This window comes from Alligator sinensis, unplaced genomic scaffold, assembly GCF_000455745.1.
Source record: "Alligator sinensis unplaced genomic scaffold, ASM45574v1 scaffold730_1, whole genome shotgun sequence".
Classification (NCBI taxonomy): domain Eukaryota; kingdom Metazoa; phylum Chordata; order Crocodylia; family Alligatoridae; genus Alligator; species Alligator sinensis.
In genome coordinates this window covers 1,088,653-1,109,177 of record NW_005842027.1, presented here as the reverse complement: position 1 = coordinate 1,109,177, position 20,525 = coordinate 1,088,653, and the positions used below count along the sequence as shown (strand labels likewise).

General features: G+C 42.3%; 1 protein-coding gene across 1 annotated transcript in view; it reads right to left on the bottom strand.

The window, feature by feature from the left end:
• Positions 1-20,525, bottom strand: part of ERBB4 (erb-b2 receptor tyrosine kinase 4) — an 819,609-nt gene that overhangs the window by 426,144 nt on the left and 372,940 nt on the right. The window lies entirely within an intron of this gene.

Here is a 20,525-nt window from a genome sequence, read left to right as displayed (position 1 = left end):
CTACACATGCTTAGTCTGTTCTATGTTATCATATTCACTTGAATATAAGATGGCCTTGAATATTAGACAACCTCCCAATTATTAGATTACACACACATACACACAAAGATATACACACATACACACACACATATATATATAAATGGAGCAGCACACTTATGGTCAATGTACAATGCCCAAAAGCAGAGCTGGACTGCCCAGAGCTGCACTGCAGCTGCCAGCCAGGCTCTACACAGCAGAATTGCCACTCCTGCAGCCCCAGTAAGCCTCCAGGGCCCCAAGTAAGGCTTCTGGGGCCAGCCCAGTACTTGCCCCAGCTTCCCCTACCAGCCCCGGGGTAACTTGCCATGTTACAGAAGGTATGTGGTGCACAGGCATTCCCTGGGGACAACTAGTAGTGGCACAAGGTGCACCACTGCTAGTTGCCCCCAGGAAATCAAACATCCACACTATGTGTGGATGTGGCCAAAGGATCCATGTGCCAATTAGCACCCTATTCAGGATTAGAACAAGGTGTTTTTGTCAGGAGTCCTAGGATTCTTCAAAAAATTCATATGCATATGAAGTGCAGGGCATTCTGGTCTGGCCCCACCTTATGGAGAGCAGGGACATGCTAATCATATGCAACAGGCTGAGAGACAGGTTGACAGAGGGATTCTGGGTGAACTGTTTGGGTCCCCATCTGGTGATGTTTGCCAGACATTTAATACTGCTGGAGAAACAGGAATCATTGGAAATGGGAATGAAAGGTGTAGCTCTGTTGTGGAAGTGAAGAGGAAGTCAAAATATATGCAATGTAGTGGCTCACCATGAGCAAAAAGAGTCAGCATGGAGTACTTTACTCAGATGAGCTGGAAAAATCTATCTTTGTGGTAGTTTTCCATCAGCATCTTGGTTTTTTTTGCCTAAAATCAAGCAGTTTTGGCACCAAGGGGAGTGTGTCAGAGCTGGCTTTGGCCCTCTGGGTGTTGGCCTGATATTGCAGTATCTCCAGGCTAAGTGCCAGTTCCCTTTTGGGGGAACAACTGTCTGTTTGGGGTGGTTTTTTTAAGCCCCACTCCCCATACACGTACAGAAGGTTCCAATCAATGGAAGGTTCCATTGTTCTATATGGGCCATGTATTTTATAGTCATGCTCAGTGTTAATCACATTTAATCAACTTCATATTTTGTTTCCATTACTGAGCACATGCAACTTAGCAAAAGTTTAATGATCGATACACAGCTCACTTAGCAAAAGTTTAATGATAGATAATGTATTTAATGAGGTTTTCTTGTATGCAGATGTAAGATGAGTCGCTTTTGTCCCCCATACTGATTGATGCTGGCTGGGGGTAATAGTCTTGTATTCAAGTAAATATAGTAGTTCAGAGTTACACCTGAATGAAAGGAGGCCATGTAAGAATATTATTAAATTATTGATAACTGGAAGTTCTCTCAGTTGCTTTCTCTAAACGCCAACTCTCAAAATGTATTCTTGAAATCTTACCCAATTTAGAATATTGTTAGACCTTTCAATGCCATTGGAAATGTTTAACACAACTGTTATTTACTTCTATTTTTCATTTAATATGCTGTTGTTTTTCTTTTTGTTTTTCCACAATTTAACAGGCTACCTGAAATGTATCGAACTAATGGCTCATTAGAAAAAAATTCTTCTAGACAAGAAACATTATCCGCTCATCCTGAATGAACAGAGCACATGTCTGGTACAGACGCATATTAGTGGCTTGTGCTTGGTTACACAGAAAACTATTCTAAGTTTGGAGAAGACAATTTAGCTTTATCTTCTCATCACATTGTCACATTCCTAACAATGCATTCCTAAGAGTATTTTCTTCAGGTCACGCCTGTTTAAACCAAAACCCAGAACTTTTATCATTTCCTGGGAGATTGGTCCATAGTATAATAGACTTTAGGACTGATATTTTTAATCCTGCTGAGCCTTTTCTTTTCGTTTCCCCAATTTATTCCATTATTCCTAGTTACATTTCTTTTCATATGCCTGACTTCAAGTTTTTTAATTTAAACCAAGAAATAAGCTGATTTCTTTTTTATATATTATAACTTAGCCTGGGAGGTCTGCTGCTTCCCAGGAGCCCGTATCCAGGATGTAGCTGAGAGGATCCCAAATTTCATTCAGCCCACTGACCACTACCCTATGCTCCTTATCCATGTGGGCATGAATGACATGGCTCAGAGCAATCCAGCTGGGTCATGAGAGGATACAGGGCTTTAGGAGCAGGGTTTAGGGGCTTGGGGGTGCAGGTGTTGTTTTCCTTGATCCTCCCAGTTTCAGGCTATGGGCTGAGGGGGGAGAGGAGGAGCGAGGTAGTTAACCAAAGATTGCGGTGTTGGTGTCATCATGAAGGCTTCGGCTTCCATGATCACAGTCCACTCTTTGGTGAGAGAGGCAGTAGTCTTCTGGGAAGAGATGGCCTCCACCTCACTGCACTGGGAAGAAGGCTCTTCTCAGCCAGACTGGCTGACCTGCTCGACCGGTCTTTAAACTAAACCTGCAGGGGATGGGGGGGACTACCGCCACAGCAAGTCCACTGGGCAACTTTTGAAAATCCAGCAGGCTAAGGCAGCCAAGGGAATCCACCCCTACCCCAGCCCCAGAACAATGTGTAGGGAGGACTAGGGCCTCCAATGGGACACTTAAGTGCCTGTATACCAATGCCAGGAGCTTGGGAAACAAACAGGAGGAACTGGCCCTCCTGCTAAACGAGAATGACTATGATCTAATAGGGATAACGGAAACCTGGTGGAACTCCACCTATGACTGGGCCACAGGCTTTACCTTGTACAGGAGAGATTGTGTAGACAAAAGGGGCGGGGGTGTAGCTTTCTATGTCAAGGGAAGTTACAAGTCCCTGCAAGCTGACATTGGCATCCAGGGTGGACAACTGGAGACTCTCTGGGTTAAAATCTGTGGTGAACATGGCACAGGGGACACAATGGTAGGAGTCTACTACAGACCTCCTAACCAGGATCAAGAGCTCAACCAGGAATTCGCCAAGGAACTGGCTGAGGCTGCACGCTTCCAGTACATGGCTGTCATGGGAGACTTCAACTACCCAGACATCTCGTGGGAAGAGCACTTGGCCAAATCCAAACAGCTGCAAAGCTTTCTCATGCATGTGGATGAGCTCTATGTGACTCAAGAAGTCTATGGACCAACAAGAAGCAAAGCGCTGCTCAACCTGGTACTGGCAATGGAGGATTATCTAATCAGTGACCTAATGATCAAAGGGAAGCTGGGAGACAGTGACCATGAGCTGATTACATTCACTATCCACCATAAAGCTGGCAAGTCAGTCAGCAATGCAGAAGTCCTTGACTTCAGGAAAGCTGACTTTGACAAGCTCAGGAGGCTTGTTGGTGAGGCCCTAAGGGACCATGACCTAAAAGGGAGGGGAGTTCAGGATGAACAGTTGTTCCTCATGGGAGTGATCCTGAAAGGACAAGCAATGTCTGTCCCATCTTGGAGGAAAGGCAGCAAAAGGGCATATCAGCCACCTTGGCTCTGCAGGGAACTTGTGGACCTCCTGCATCTAGAAGGAAAGACCTATAAAGGATGGAAGGCTGGATCCACCTCAAAGGAGAAGTATTCTGCACTGGTGTGGACCTGTAGGGAGCGAACCAGGAAAGTCAAGGCTGTGACTGAACTCCAACTGGCTACACATATCAAAGACAATAAAAAGTCCTTTCTAAAATATGTGGCAAGCCAGAGGAAAAGCAAGGGTAACATTGGACCCCTCCTAAACCATATGGGCTAAATGACAACCGACGCCCAGGAAAAAGCCAACCTGCTTAATGGGTATTTTGTGTCATTTTTTCACCAGTCCCAAGGGATGGCCCTACTCAGTGTGATACAGGACAGCTAGGGTGAGGGAGAATTGTTACCCTTAATCAGTGCAGACCATGTGAAGGAGCATCTTGAGAGGCTGGACACCTACAAGTTAGCTGGCCCAGACAGTTCACACCCCAGGGCACTTAAGGAGCCAGCAGGCATCATAGCTCAGCCACTGGCATGGATCTTTGAGAATTGGTGGTGCTCAGGTGAAGTGCCCAAACACTGGAAGAAAGCCAATGTGGTGCCTATTTTCAAGAAAGGGAGTAAAGTAGATCCAGTGAACTACAGGCCCATCAGCCTGACTTCTATCCTGGGGAAGATCTTGGAAACATTTATCAGAGAGACCATTCTTGACAAACTGGCTGATGACAACATCCTGAGGGATAGCCAGCATGGGTTTGTTGTGGGTAGGTCTTGCCTGACCAATCTCATTTCCTTCTATGACCAGGTGACATATCACCTGGACAAGGGAGAAGAGATTGACGTTATATATCTTGATTTAAAAAAAGCCTTCGATCTGGCGTCCCATTACCTTCTCATGGGAAAATTGGCCTACTGTAGCCTCGGTTACATCACAGTCTGATGGCTGGGGAATTGGCTCTGAGGTCGGACCCAGAGAGTGGTAGTCGATGCAAGTAAATCATCGTGGTATGCCGTGACCAGTGGGGTCCCCCAAGGCTCTGTTCTTGGGCCTATACTCTTTAACATCTTTATCAATGATGTGGACATTGATATCAGTAGCAGACTCGCCAAGTTCACCAATGACACCAAACTTTGGGGTAAAGCGTCCACAACTGATGACAGGATGGTGATCCAGGCTGACCTAGACAGGCTCAGAAAATGGGTGGATGAAAACCTGATGGCGTTCAACACTGAAAAATGCTAGGTACTTCACCTTGAGAAAAAAAAACCCCATAGCACGCTTATAGGTTCGGCAGTGCTACGCTTGCTAGCACCATGGAAAGGGACTTGGGGGGTCATGATTGGCCACAAGATGAGTATGAGCCACCAATGCGATGTTGTGCTGGTAAAGCGAGCAAAACTCTGGCTTGCATCCATAGATGCTTCTCAAGCAAATCCCAAGATGTCATCCTCCTGCTGTACTCAGCCTTTGTGAGGCCACAGCTTGAGTACTGCATCCAATTTTGGGCTCCACAACTTAAAAAGGATGTGGAGAAGCTTAAGAAACTCCAGAGGAGAGCCACGCGCATAATCAGAGGGAAGGAAAACAGGCTTTAGGATGAGAGGCTGAGAGCCATGGCACTCTTCAGCCTGGAAAAGCACAGGCTCAGGGAGGACCTGGTGGCTGCCTATAAGTATATAAGGGGTGTACATCAGGATCTGGGAGAATGATTGTTCACCAGAGTTCCCCAAGGGATGACAAGGTCAAATATTCACAAACTCCTCTAAGACCGTTTCACGCTGGACATAAGGAAGACTTTCTTTACTATCCGAGCCCCCAAGGCCTGGAACAGACTGCCTCCAGAGGCGGTGCAAGCACCTATTCTGAACTTCTTTAAGAGACGTTTGGACATGTATCTTGATGGGATCCTTTGACCCCAGCTGACTTCCTGCCCCTGGGGCAAGGGGCTGGACTCGATCTTCCGAGGTCCCTTCTAGCCCTAATGTCTATGAAACTATAGCAATGTAAAAAAAATGATGTAAAACTAAAAATACCCAGCATTTATTTATTTTTGAGTTAGCAGAGGCTCTGCATATACACAGAATTTTGTAAAGGTTGACCCCATCAGTGAAATTAAAATCAAGTCCCCTGTTGTCTCTCACAAGAGAGAAGAACAAAGACAGCATCATTTCAGGACTTGGGAAAGCTTTGCCCATTGATCAGAAGCATGCTGGTGTCCCCATACAAATTCATGTTGTTTCATAAGGATTTTGATGACAGGGTCACAGAAATAAACCAAAGAAAAAAAATGCTCCTGTCAAGCAATCAGAGATATCTAATTTTAGTCCTTCAGAATGTTTCATTGTAAACAGGCCCATAGAACAAGTAAAGTAAAAGTTATATTGGGTGCAGCTACATGAGATATTTACTGTGGAGTAGACAAATTAGTTCTTCAGTAAATGTCTCTGTGCCAACACATGAAGGGCAATTAGGCTTGAGTAAACTCCACAGCAGGGTAGTATTGGTAGTTTTTTTATTCTGCAGCACTATATATGTAGATGCTGGAGGGGCTGGCTTGAGCATGAGGATGCTTCAGTGTGGGGCTACTTTCTGGCTAGCCCCATACTAAAGCACACTTGTGCCCCAGCTAACCCCTCCTGCAGCATGTTAAGCTGGGCAGGAGCAGCCCTGGGCTGGCAGACTGAACCCTGGTGCCCCCTGTCACCTCGGGCTGCTCCAATCTGGCTCAACATGCTGTGCTCCCAGGTGCATGTGTAAATGTGGTGCCTGGAAAGCAATAAACTCCAGAGCAATAGGCTCCAGAGTTTATTCCTTCATATTAATTGCACATGTAGATGTGCCCAGTGTTTGCCTCCAGCCTGTCTCAAAATTCAAGAACAGTAAGGTGAAATCCAAATTAACAGCTCCTTGATGACACTGGCAGAAAGGCTGAGCACATTTTCAAAACTGCCTTGGAGAAAAAAAAGTTGATTAATGATCTTCAGAAATATGATGTGTTTTCCCTAACCATAATGTCTTCCATGAAAGAACTTGTTTTCACCAGAACAGCCAGAAGTCTGCGGAATCTGCTGAAGCATTTCTTAGAGGCCAGTATAACTTAGCAGAACAGTGCAACTTTGATGCTAGTATAAGTGAACATATTTGAGATAGACTCATCATTAGCATTTCTAATGATTTATCAGAGTAGGTGCAATGAAAATCAAATCTGACAAGCCAGTGAGATGGCAAGCTGCTCAGAAGTGATTAATTCAGGTAACCAGTCATGGATCTAAAGAAAAAAAAAGTTTTAAGGAACTCTTACAAACACATTTGCAGCTCCAAAATGTAGGAAAGTGCAGAGGCAGTGCATGTGTGCCCATACAAATCAAATGAAAGGTGAAAAAAGCAGCAGCAGGTGGTGCACAAGGTGTAATCATAGCTGCACATCTGAGGATAAATGGCTAGCCAGAAACACAAAGGGCTAGATCATCTGCTTCAGCGGAGCTACACTGATTTCTACCTATGGAGGTTCTGGGTCAAAACACTGAAAATGCCTGAATGGAAAAAGCTGCACTGGATATGAACAAGATGTATTGTTCTTTCAGGACTTAACCACTTGTGCTAAGAACAATGATGGAATTCAGAGAGTGAATTTGCTAATACATAGAATCTGTCTCTATTGTAAACATTTTTTTGAGGTGTTGGAATAACTTATGTCAATAATTATGTACAACAATCTTCATCAGTGGCTTGACCACAATTCCACAAACAGAATCATCATTTTATTCTGCATTTGTACAGTGCCTAGCTCAACGAGGTCTCTGGGCCATGACTAGGGATCTTAGGTATTTTTACAATTACTGATAATAGTAAGGTGGATAACCCATGAGGAAAACTATATTGCAAAAAAATGTAGCTTCCTGTAGAAACCCCAAACAAGCATCAGATTCAGAGTGCACATGTCTAGTCTGTCACAGGTTATTCTACTGCTGTGTAGTACACCACAACAGAAAGCATTTACACAGGAGTCAGTAGTTGGGGTTCTCCTCCATCATGGCTGAATGCAGGTAGCACTATAGCAAAACAGCATTGCCTTCTAATGTTAATGTTGCTCACAATACTAAAATTCATTCCTGTATTGAGCATACTGACAAAACAGCAAAACAAAACCAAACCGTGCGGCAGTTGTCCGTGCTGATGTCCATTAGGTCCACTGCATACCTGTTACCCCAATACCCTTTTATTTGATATCCCAATAAAAGATATATATATCCTACGAGAACTGCTAATGTTTGATATACAATTAAGTAAAGTACATTTGAAAACAGGTCTACAGTGAAAACGAAAGGTAGAGCACATTTTACCAACATTAGGAAAAAGTGCACCAGATCCACCACTTAATAAAGTCAAGGCTTTCATTAACCTCAATGCTTGCTGCTGGATCAGAACAATAATCCCAAAGTAGAAGAGACATTTTCTCATTACTAGATACTTCAGCTGCTCTTTTGGCAGATGCTGCTGCATGCAGACAGCCAAATTTGCTATATTACCCCCATTTCCTGATTATTGTTCCCAGCATTAATTAGTTAGCATTAGCAGGTTCAACAGAAAATCTCCGGTTCAAGAGGACTGAAGTGATGCAGGAGGCAGGCAAGTGTACAAACGATATTTTGATTTGGGACTAAATAAACTGGTAATGGAAGCTAGGGTAGTTTCACTCAAGTAAATGACTCTCTTTTTTATAGCAAATCAGGACATGGCTCCAGACCTTCTACATGGGAGGAACATGGGAAATTAGTTGTGAATTGAGCTATATGGAGGATAGAAATTCCATTTTGAAATTGATTTTGAGATTTTAAAATCTGGGTTAAAAATATCAGAATTCTAGGCAGAAATCCTCTAAAGTTTCATTTCTGTTCTTTTTTTTAAAATTCTTACAACCTTACAATAACGGATGAAATATTCCCTTTCGCCAGAGTCAGAACTTCGGGGGGGAGGAGGGGGAGGGTTCCTTATTAAAAGAAATTTTGGTGAAATGACCCAGATGCACAAATCTTTTCAAATTTAATGGGACTGTATACCCTGATGGAATATGATTCCACCAAAGTTTTACTGACTAGCTGTACCTAAGACTCTCCTGCATGTTACAAAGTGTACACGACTAGATTTGACCAAACATGTATTTTAGTTATATCACCTAAATTATTTAGAGTATTATGCAAAGTACTTAAGCCCGGTCTTGACTAAAAAGGATAGATGGTCCAAAAATGTGTCTCCTTTAACTTGTGCTATAAGTAGATTGAGTGCTGAATATATATTAAATTAATTAGGAAAGCATTTACCAGCCCTCTTTGCTATGATTAGTTGTCAGCTCCCAGAATGGAAGAAAACAAATCAGAACCAGCTTTAATTAAAATCATGTCTCAAAATATGCAGACATTTTTTTTCATGGGAGTCTAAATGTGTGCTTCCCTCTGGAGACAGGATAATCCCTTCAGCCTTGAAAGAAGGAATCTTGATGAGGAAACACAATGATCATCAGAATATTCGCAGGCACAAATAATAAGCAAAGATGATTCTGTAGCAGCTTAAGATAAAAAGCCTTTGGAGAATGCTGACAGTGTCTAAACATTGCCAGGTCAATTATGAATACACACAAAGCAAAGAAACTTTGATACCATCACCTTTACCAAGCATGCCGTGAAAGTGTGTTTACCTACATGCTTGTGATGAACAAAAATACTGCATTACCAATTATAACTTTTCTAGGTACTGTAATAGAGTACTTGCCTGAAATCACAAATCTCAGCATTTTTGGAGAGCTTATGGAAATATTCATTTATTAGGGGAATTCCATGGAAACTAGTTAGTGAAAATGGACTGCAATTTTGCAGAGCAAGATTTCAAAGCTTTCAAGGAGGCACAATTTCCAGCACATTTAATACAAGTCATCATTATTCTTAAGTGGATGCAGAGGCCAAAATAGTCCAGACAGCTAAGAAAAGTTCACAAAATGATGATGCCTTTTGACCCTATTAACTAAGAGAGAAACCTTCTCTTCTTTAACTAAATTCAGTCCAGTTGACATTTGCTGGAAGGATAAGAACTATAGTTTTCACATTGGAATCTGTATACTAAATGGCCAATTTTTAAATAAGCTGATGTGCAAATATGGAATCAGAAACAATACCAAATGATCAAACTGGGTGTGGGAAATGCCAATGCGTATAAAAAATTACATACATAATTTCAGTTGAGGAATGAGAAAAAATATATATTTTTTCTATGTTAAGAGGGTCTTGGCAAAAGAAAACTATAAGGAGAAATCTCAAGACATCTACAGTTCATTCCTGAAATGAATGCAGAGAATTACTGCCAAGGGTAGAGTGCACACTGGACAAAAAGTTAGTATTGATCCTTTAAGTGAAACAATGACAGAGCCTGTCCTTTGCAACAGTTACATCTGGCACCAGTAAGTGTAAACACTCCTAAAATACCTTGCCTCAGTGTAAACACTTCAAGCAGAGGAATACTGGGAAATGTAGATCAGCGGTTTTCAACCAGGGGTCCGTGGCCACATGGGGGACTACAATCAGGTTTCAGGGGTTTCACTAGGCCCAGCCTGGCACAGGAAGGAGCTGCCTTGGTCCCCTTGGGGCTAAGGTGAGTCAGGAGGAAGGAACATGGATGGGCCCACCCTACCCAGCTCCACGGCCTCTATCTTGTGGGCAACACTGTGGGAGAGTGGGCAAGGCTCTGCACTGCTGCTGCTGCTGACCAGGGCTCCCTATGACCAAGCCTTCAGACAAGAAATGACATGGATATTTACCCAATAAATTTAGTTCAATTTTATTTGTGTCCCCACTAACTTCTTTAGTAGTTTATAAGACAGTGCTGTGTGTCAAAAAGAAGCTAGCTGAACTACTCCTTACAAAGAATAGTTGCCATTAATGTACTCTTTTTGGCTGGTGAACTAGTGATTTTTTTTTCTAATAAAGTTTTAAATAATTGATACATTTTCAGGATTTATTTTTGGATGAATAACCATTTATGCAGAAATTGATTGCACTTTCCATCAGCAATTTATGTATGTGTATTGATGAATATAAGGTAAAATTACATCCTTATTAGTGAAAAAGGGTGAACAGTACTCAAACAGTGAACAAGACTCAATGCTTAAATTTGAAAAAGGGAGAGCAGACTTTTGAGAAAGACTGCTAATTGTTTTTCTTTAAATATTATTCTACACATTCTAGACATGACTAAACTTTATCTTTGAAAGAAGGAGGGCATGCAAAATATTTCACATACAGCAAATAGCAGAACATTTGCCTTGAATTCCTGTGTTTTATCTGTTAAACATGACACCCTCCTAAATCCTTACACTTATTCAGTGGGAGTACAAGTATAAATACAAATACTACCCGGTTGCAGAGTTTATTAATTTACTCCAGTCTAATAGCCCCGCATATGTAGGCACCACGACAGTTTGTGCAGAGCTAATTAATCTACTCCACAGTAAATGTCTCATGTAGATAGATCCAGTATAACTTTCACTTTAATTGTTCTATGGGCCTGTTTATGGTGAAAGATTCTGAAGGACTAAAATTAGATATTTCTGATTGCTTGACAAGAGCAATTTTTTTCTGATTTATTTTTGTTGCCATGTTATCAAAACCCTTCTGAAACAACATGCATTCATATGGGAACAACGGCATGCTCATGTAGATATGCCCAGTGACTCTCAACTCTCCAGCTTAATTCTTCCTCTGCCACAGACTTCCTGTGCTTCACTATCCCATCTTTAACATCAAGACAATAGCATTCCTTTACCTCCCAGGAGTGTTGAGACTAAAAATATTTGAAATTGTGAGATGCTCAGGTGTTATACTGATGGAGCTATACACTAGGGGTGTGCAAAGCAGGCTGTATTCAATTTGGATTTGGATTTGGCCCGAATCAGGAACAATGATTTGATATGTTGATTCAGATCACTGTCCCTGATTCGATTCAGCAAAATCTGAATCTGAAGATTCGATGCTGATTTGAATAATCAGCAGCTTTAAATGTTTTTTCTACATACCTCAAGGTACCAGCATGACTTGTGGATGCTATGATGCTGGGGCACATGGAGTGTCCCTTCCAGGTCTGCTGGGGAGCATGCAGGGGGGCCCCCTTTACTCCCCCCCAGCTTGGCGATCAGCCTCACTGGGGCCCTGGGTGCCCTCCCAGACCCAGGAGGCACCAACTGCCATGCTGCAGAGGGTGCGGGGGCTCCCTGGTGCGCTCCCCAGCAGACCCAGAAGCAGACCAGAACTGCTCCTGGTCCGCTTCCGGGTTTGCTGTCGAATGCCCTGGGGAGCACCCTGCACTTCTGTGGGACACTCCATGCACCCCGGCATCGCAGCATTCACGAGCCACCTGTTACCTAGAGGTATGTAGAAAAACATTAAAAGCTGTATCTGTGTCTGAATCACCGAACATTTCTGAATCTCTCCAAATCAATTCAGAGGGTTCCAATTTGATTTGGAGAGATTAAAGGGTCCTCTATTTGATTCAAATTCAGAGATTTAGCCACTAAATTGGGCCAAATCTCCACCAAATCGAATCAGGGACCAAAGCTTTGCACAGCCCTACTGTACACATAGAATTATTGAAAACTAGGGTTGGAAGGGATCTCAGGGGGTCATCTAGTTCAACCCTTGCTCAAAGCAGGACCATATCCAACTATATAATCTTAGCTAAGGCTTTGTCTAGCTGGGTCTTAAAAACCTCCAGAGATGGAGATTCCACAACCTCTCTGGATAACCTATTTCAGTGCTTTACTAACCTCCTCATGAGACAGTTTTTCCTTATATGTAACCTAAACTTCCCCTGCTTCAACTTGAGACCATTGCTCCTTGTTCTGTCATCTGCCATGACTAAGCTCTATTCTCTTTTGAAGCACCATTCAGGTAGTTGAAGGCTGCTATTAAATCCCCCTTCAGCCTTCTCTTCTCCAGACTGAATAAGCCCTCAGCCTCTCCTCATAAGCCATATGTTGCAGGTCCCTAGCCATTTTCATTGCCTACTGCTGGACTCCAACTTGTCCACAATCTTTCTGTAGCTGGAGGCTCAAAAATGGAGACAAGTACTCCAGATGTGGCCTCACCATTGCCAGATACAGGGGAAGAAACACTTCCCTTTACCTGCTAACAATGTTCCAAGTAATGTAGCCAAGTAATGCATGCTATTGGCCTTCTTCATAATAAGGGCACATTGGTGCCTCATATTTAGCTTATTGTCCACTGTAACCTCCAGGTCCTTTTCTGCATAGCTACTGCTTAGACAGTCTGTCCCTAGCCTGTACTGGTGCATGGGATTGTTCTATTGTAAGTGCAGGACTTTTCAAATGTCCTTATTGTACTTCATGAGATGTCTTTTGGTACAACCCTCCAATATGTCTAGGTCTCTCTGAATCCTAGCCCTAGCCTCCAGCATGTCTACTACTCCCCGCAAGTTTGGTGTCATCCACAAACTTGCTGAGGGTGCCCTACATCCCATCTTCCAGGTGGCTGATGAAGACATTGAACAAAATGAACCCCAGGATTGACCCCTGGGGCACTCCACTTGATTCTGGCTGCCAACTAGACATTGAGCCATTGATTACTACCCTTCAAGCCCAATGATCCAGCAAGTTTTCTATCCACCTTGCAGTCCATTCATTTAACCCATACTTCCTTAGCTTGATGACAAGAACGTTGTGGGAGACTGTATCAAAAACCTTGCTAAAGTCAAGGTATATCAGATCCACTGCTCTGCCAGAATCCACTGAACCAGTCATCTTGTTATAGAAGGCAATCAGGTTGGTCAGGCATGACTTGCCCTTGCTGAATCCATGCAGACTGTTCCTAATCACCTTCTCCTCCAAGTGCTCAGAAATAGATTCCTTGAGGGCCTGCACCATAATTTCTCCAGGGAATGAGGTGAGGTTGACCAGTCTGTAGTTCTCTGGATCTTCCTTCTTCCCTTTCTTAAAGATGGGGACTATATTTGCCCTTTTCCAGTTGTCCAAGAGCTCTCACAGTTGTCTTTAGTTTTTAAAGATAATGGCTAGCAGCTCTGCAGTCACGTCAACCAACTCCCTCAAAAACCATGGGTGCATCATGTCCAGGCCCACTGATTTGTACATATCCATATTTTTTAAATAGTCTCTAACCTGTACTTTTACCACTGTTGGCTGCTTACCACCTCCCCAAACTGTGCTGCGAGCTGCTGTAGTCTGGGAGCTGACCCTGCCTGTGAAGAGTGAGGTAAAAAAGGCATTGAATACTTCAGGCTTTTCCATATCACTTGTCACTATGTTGTCTCCTCCACACTTTCCCTGATCTTTCTCTTGTTGCTGACTTACTTATAGAAACCCTTCTTGTGTCCCTTTATGTCCTTTGCTAGCTGCAACTTGAATTGCCTTTTGAGCTTCCTGATTTCATTCCTGTGTGCCTGAGCAATGCTCTTATACTCTTCCCTAGTTATCTGTCCAAGTTTTTACTTCTTGTAAGCTTACTTTTTTGTTTTTGCTCCTGCTTTGTCTCTGCTCCCTCAGTAAGGTTTTCTTAAAGTATAACCAACTGTTGTGGACTCTTTACCTGCTCAGACTGGCCTCCCAGAGGATCCTGCTCATCAGTTCCCAAAGTGAACTCAAGTCTGCTTTTCTGAAGTCCAGGGTATGTACTGTGCTGCTCTCCTTCCTTACTTTCCTTAGGATCCTGAACTAAATTATCTTGTAATTTGCTGTTGCCCAAGTTGATATCCATTTCTATATTTCCCACCAATTCTTCTCTGTTTTTTAGCAGCCAATCAAGAAGCATGCAGGCCCTAGTTGGCCTCTTCAACACTTGAACCATGAAGTTGTCCACAACACTCTCCAAAAACTTCCTGGATTGCCTTTGCACTGCTGTTTTGCCCTCCCAGCAGATGTCAGCGTGATCAAAGTCCCCATGAGGATCAAGGCCTGTGATCAGGAAACTTCCACTAGCTGTTTGAAGAAAGCCTCATCTACCTCATCCTCCTGGTCTGGTGGTATATAGCAGGCACCCCCTACTGCATCACCCTTGTTGCTGTCCCCTATGACCTAAATCAAGTGACTTTCTACAGGCCTGTCTCAGTTTTATACTGGAGCTCTGAGCAATCATACAGCTCTTTTACATTAAGAGCAACCACTCCCCCTCTTCTCCCCACCTGTCCTTCCTGAACATTTTGTACCCATCCATGACAATACTCTTACTCTCTGGTCTCTCAGAGAGTCTCCTTTTATACCTTTAAGAGGTATTCACGCAGAAATTCATAAAATATACTTAGCAGAAAATAACTTTCTCTCCAGAAGTCCCCTAAAGCAGAATAGAATGAGTCTGGGCCCACTCTAGGAATACGAGAAAATAGAACTTTATGACATTAACTTAACTGCATTTTTAAATTCTGAAGGTAAATCATTCCATGACATGGAAGAGGAAATACACTGGAGCAGAAGGAAAAGCTAACATGCAGTTGATGCTATTTTATAGTATTGAAAAGAGGGAACAATTGATTTTTTTAGCTATTACTCAAATACCTCTTACATTTTCAACTGTGTTCAATGTTCTTCTTCACTTTCTATCCCAGGGATGGCCAACACAGACCATCTCTGTCTATGACATGGGGAGGGGACTGGCAGCAGAGTGGCTGATAGGGCAAGGAGCAGAAAACAGAGCAGCAGATCATGCAGGAGAAAGGGATCAGTGTGGCACTCAAGGAGGGTACAGGGCTAAACTGTGGCACACCTATCAAAATAGTTGACTCCTGCTGTTCTATCCCAAATGGTTTTGTTGTGCATTGTTTTTCAGTGGATGAGTTACACTGAACTACTCTCACATGTGGAGTGGAAATAAAAGGTGGAGAGAAATTGAGATTGTCAAAATCCAAGTTACAGAACTGAAGAATGAGATTTCCACAAGTGCTAATTAAACAAAGTAAAATGCTCAAGAAAGTATTCATTTTATACAATCAAATTTCAAATCAGCTTTTTGTAAAAAAAGGATCCCATTTCAGTTTACATATTACAGCTTTAAAAAAAAGTTGAAAGCTTCAAGCTTTTTCCCTTAACAATCTTGACATTGATTCATATTTTTCAGTATCCCCCTCCTATGATATAGCCCAAAAATTAATAAAGAGCTTCTCTTGGGAATCTCAGACTTTCTCTCTTTTAATCGAAGACAATATTCTGTACCTACCCTGAAGGCCAGAGTTTGAAATTAATGTTTGGGTCTTTTTTTCCCCCTACTTTACACAGAAGAAATGAAGTAATGCTTCTAAGAGTGTGAATTTAAAGATCTAAAAAAATTTTTTGTGCTCAAGAAAAAAGAAAGTTAAGTATTCTATTGTTACAATCCCTGAAGACAAATATAGTTTAGTTAGCAAATATTTGGTATAATGCTAAGACATAATTTAGAGTACATGAGTGACTTTCAACTACGCAGAGGAAGAACGTTTGCATAAGAAACCAAGACTCCTGCCATTATATGCCTATTACTTATAATGTAATTGACTTGTCAACCTATAATTTACTTCCTTTTAAAATGTTTTGGTTCCTCTAATTTTGATGCTGTTTACAGGAAGCCCTTCATTTGTTCTGCAGAACATCAGGGATATTAAAAAAAAAAATCAAAGCTGAAAGAACAAAACATCATCACATCACATTTTCTGTGTACACACACACACACACACACACCCCTTACTGTAGTTTATTGCTCTAAATCAGAAATTTAGAACCTATACTGGAAGGGTTTGAGGCTTTGGAAGTCTGGTATATGCTACATTGAAAGTATTTACCAGCATTATTTCATAATAAGGACAACTCAAATTTAAATTTAGAATGGCATGTCATACAGGGATCCATTAATTTTGTCACCACAGATGCATGTGATACACTTCTATCTTCTCTCTGAGATCTTGATAGAAGAAGAGGAAGCTGCACAATAAACCTTTTTTAAATGAAGCCAGTATACAATCCCCTCCACTGGTGGGTTGTAAACCCATAAAATTTGTCTTTTTCCTTGTCTTCTTTAGGTGATTAGCATCCTAGAGGGTGCAATTTAGTAGAGTAGAGAGGGGATGTAATTCTGCCTAGGCATCAGAAGGTGCTGTCTAGTGAAAAGGGGAGGGAGGGTATAAGATCTGTGTGGCCATCAGCTGCTCCCATGTCATTATGTCAATTTACCATCATACTTGGAATAGACAAGATGATGTTAAAAAACAGGACCTTGGCTAAGCACTAGGTTTAAGTGTCATCAGTATGGAAAATCCTCCCATTTTGCCTAACCTGCTACCATTCTCCTTTCCAAAATCAGGGACCTGAAATTGCTGTCCTTGAAATAACTTTTTCTTCTTTCTACATTCAGGATAGCTCTGTCCCTCAGCCTCATCAAACTATTTTACTATGTTGACATTAGCACTCCTACCGGACAGCTACGCTCCAAGGAATGAAAGCGGAATACTCATTCATCTGTGTCACTTCTGCCCTAATCTACTTGCCTGCAACATTTTCAGTGTACGCAGCTTAATAAAACTTACCCAGTGTTTAATGGCTTCCCAGTCCTAGGTTGCCTTAATTTATTGTTGACACAAAAGACTTGTATACCTTCAGGGTTCAATATTATGAGAATCAGCACATCGTATTCCTGGAATGGACCTTTTTTAAAAATTACTCTAAGCCTACCAATTCTGAACAGCTGTCTCTCTCCAGCTTCTCTACAAAATGACCCTACATGTTTAACCTCTCTCTTTGCTGTAATATAAACCTCCCACAGCCCAAGCTATTGGACTATAGGAGTGCATTTTTGTATCCAGGAAAATTCAGAAGGGATGTGGCCTGCATATAGTAGAAACTCAGATGTTTGTCTTTGGGAGTTACAATGTCCCAGGAGCTGTAAAAGTATAAAAAGCTACAGCACAACAGAATACAGACAACAGTTTAACACAAGCAAGATAAAATTAAATAGTGCACACACATATGTCATAATACCAAGAGCCAGAATTCCAAACACAGTTCTTTTGTAAGCATTTGTCAACCTGGATTTATTGGGAAAAAGGCACAACCTAAATTTAGCTATCTACTTCAGACTACAGAATAAAGTTCTTCAACAATTCTGAAGCCTTATGTAGAATAAATTAAGATAATGTCTTAAAAAAAGAGCTTAATAAATGTAACTCACCCTCAAGGGCATCAAGCTGTCTCCAGAAGAGAGAGAATTTTAAGGGTCTAGTGCTACAGACTATGGGTTATTTTCAAAATGGTAATATAGAGAAAGCTATGTGGCATGAGAAAATAAGTACCAGTATGGACAAGAGATTCATCTTTGCCAAAAAAGTCTATCAATAAATTAGTATTCTGGTTGATTTGCCATATTAATATGGCTTCCTGTGCTATGCAGATTTAATCTTTGTAACAAAAGCCCAAAGATATGAGCACTTTCTAATGCAAGTCAGACTAGAAAGTTCTTGGTCCCAGGCCTTTGGGTGTTGTTAATTTGCACTTATATTAATGGCTCAGATGCTGTATATGCAATATAAAATAAATATTATCAGGATGTTCCCTGCTTCTGCATAAAAAAATGGACCACTCCCTTTACCATGCCTGTCACACTGTGATGCCTGACAGTGAAAACCAATTAGATATAGAACCAGGTTGCTGCTATCTGGGTTTAACTTGACCCGGAAAATAAGATGCATTTAAATGGGGTTTGCCTAAAACATACTAGGTAACCTGTTTTTCTCCCTGGTGTAGATGCAGAATAACAACTTCTGCTGGACTGTATCTTGCTCACATATATTGTGATTTTGTGATCCTCTAGGTCCATTAAATCACAACTAACATTTCAACTAAGTTGGCCACACCACAGGTAATCAAACATAATGATTCCAGGAAGGAATTTTTCAAGCCTTGATCAGTGTTCCCACCATTTCTGAGTACCTGAGACAAGACTGCCATTCATGTAACTATTTCTTACCTTCTTGTAATGATAGAGAAACTGGAACCATTAAGAGAAGTTTCATATTGGAAATGAATTGCCCATTTCAACAAGACAAGGACAGAAAAGGAACTTGCAGTATTTACACTTTTTTAACTGAGCTGAGAGAGCTAAAGCAATCTGTTTACTATAGAAAGTGATTTGATATTTTGTATTTCTCAAATTATCACATCAAACCATTTATAATTGTAATAGCCCCTTACTTTATCAAAGGACTTACCTTATACCAGGGGTGGGCAATTATTTGGGCTGGAAGACCACATAGGGAGTTTTCAGGAGCTGTCACAGGCCGGGTCAGCACCCTCCTTCCCCACCCTGCAACAGCTCACCAAAACTCCCTAAGTGGTACTGTTACATGCTAAGCCAGGCAGCTGGGATGGGGCCATGGGTAGGTGAGGAGTAGCATCTGGGAGTGGGACAGGTGTGCGGGGCTGGGATTGATATCCCAGGGCCATGACAGCATGGGGCCAGGGCAGTGCAGGGCCAGGGCCCAGGGCTAAGCCATGATCTGCTTCCTGCATTCCTTTGCTTATGGAATCAGAGCTTGTTGTAGGGATGTGCAGGCAGCAGATCATGGCTCTGACCTGGGCCCCAACCCCACACTATCACTGTCCTATGATCCAGTCCCATAGATTCATAGATATTAGGCTGAAAGGGACTTTACAAGATCATTGGATCCAGCCATCCTGCTGTTTGGCAGCAAAAACTGCTGGGGTCAGATGATCTCAGTTGGATTACTGTGCCCAGTTTTGGGCGCCGCATTTCAAGAGGGCCACAGAGGATCTGGAAAGGGTTCAGAGGAGGGCCACCATCATGATTAGTGGTCTCCATGAAAGACCCTATGAGGAGAGGTTGAGAGATCTGGATCTCTTCAGCCTATACAAAAGACAGCTGAGGGGTGACCTTGTGGCCACCTATAAATTTATCAGGGGAGGACAGCATGGAATTGGGGATGCGCTGTTTACCAGAGCGCCTCAGGGAGTAACTAGGAATAATGGGTGCAAACTAGTGGAGAGTAGATTTAGGTTAGACATTAGGAAGACATTTTTTACAATAAGGGTGGCCAGTCTGGAATGGGCTTCCAAGAGAGGTGGTGCTGTCACCTAACTTGGAGGTCTTCAAGAGGAGGCTCGACAATCACCTGGCTGGGGTTGTCTGACCTCGGTCCTCTTTCCTGCCAGGGGCAGGGGGTCAGACACAATGATCCATTGGGTCTCTTCTGACTCCATAATCTATGAATCTATGACCCCAGCAAAGTGGGCATCAAGATGCTTTTTGAGAATCACCAGGGTGGGAGACTGTACCACCTCTGGGGAGGGTCTGTTTCAGACCCTTGACATTCGACTTGTAAAAAAGTTTTTCTTTATGTCTAATCTGAAGTGATCTTCAATCAGTTTGTGCCCATTGTTTCTTGTCTTCCCCTGGGATGCCTTGGTGAACAGATGCTCCCCAGGCCCTGAAGTACTCCCCTCTGAGTCTTCTCTTCTCCAGGCTGAACAATCCCAAGTCTTTCAGCCTCTCCTCATATGACCAGCTCTCCACACCATTAATCATGAGCATGGCCCTCCTTTGGACTCTCTCAAGCTTCTTCACATCCTTCCTGAAGTGCAGTGCCCAGAACTGGATGCAGTACTCCAGCTGTGGTCTCACCAAAGCTAAGTAGAGTGGGAGGATGACATCTTTAACCTTGCTCTAGATACCTCGATAGATGCGTGCCAGTGTTTGATTCGCTCTGTCAGCTGCAGCATCATGTTGGTGGATCTATTTATTCTGTGTTCTATCACAATACCCAGGTCTCTTTCAGTTAGCTATCTACTTCAGACTACAGAATAAAGTTCTTCAATGATTCTGAAGGCTTATGTAGAATAAATGAAGATAATGTCTTAAAAAAAAAGAACTTAAAAAGTGTAATTCACCTTCTGGAAAGTGTAGCGCTGCTGAGCCTGTAAGTGTGTTGCGGATTATTTCTTCCCAGATAGACCACTTTACATTTCTCTATGTT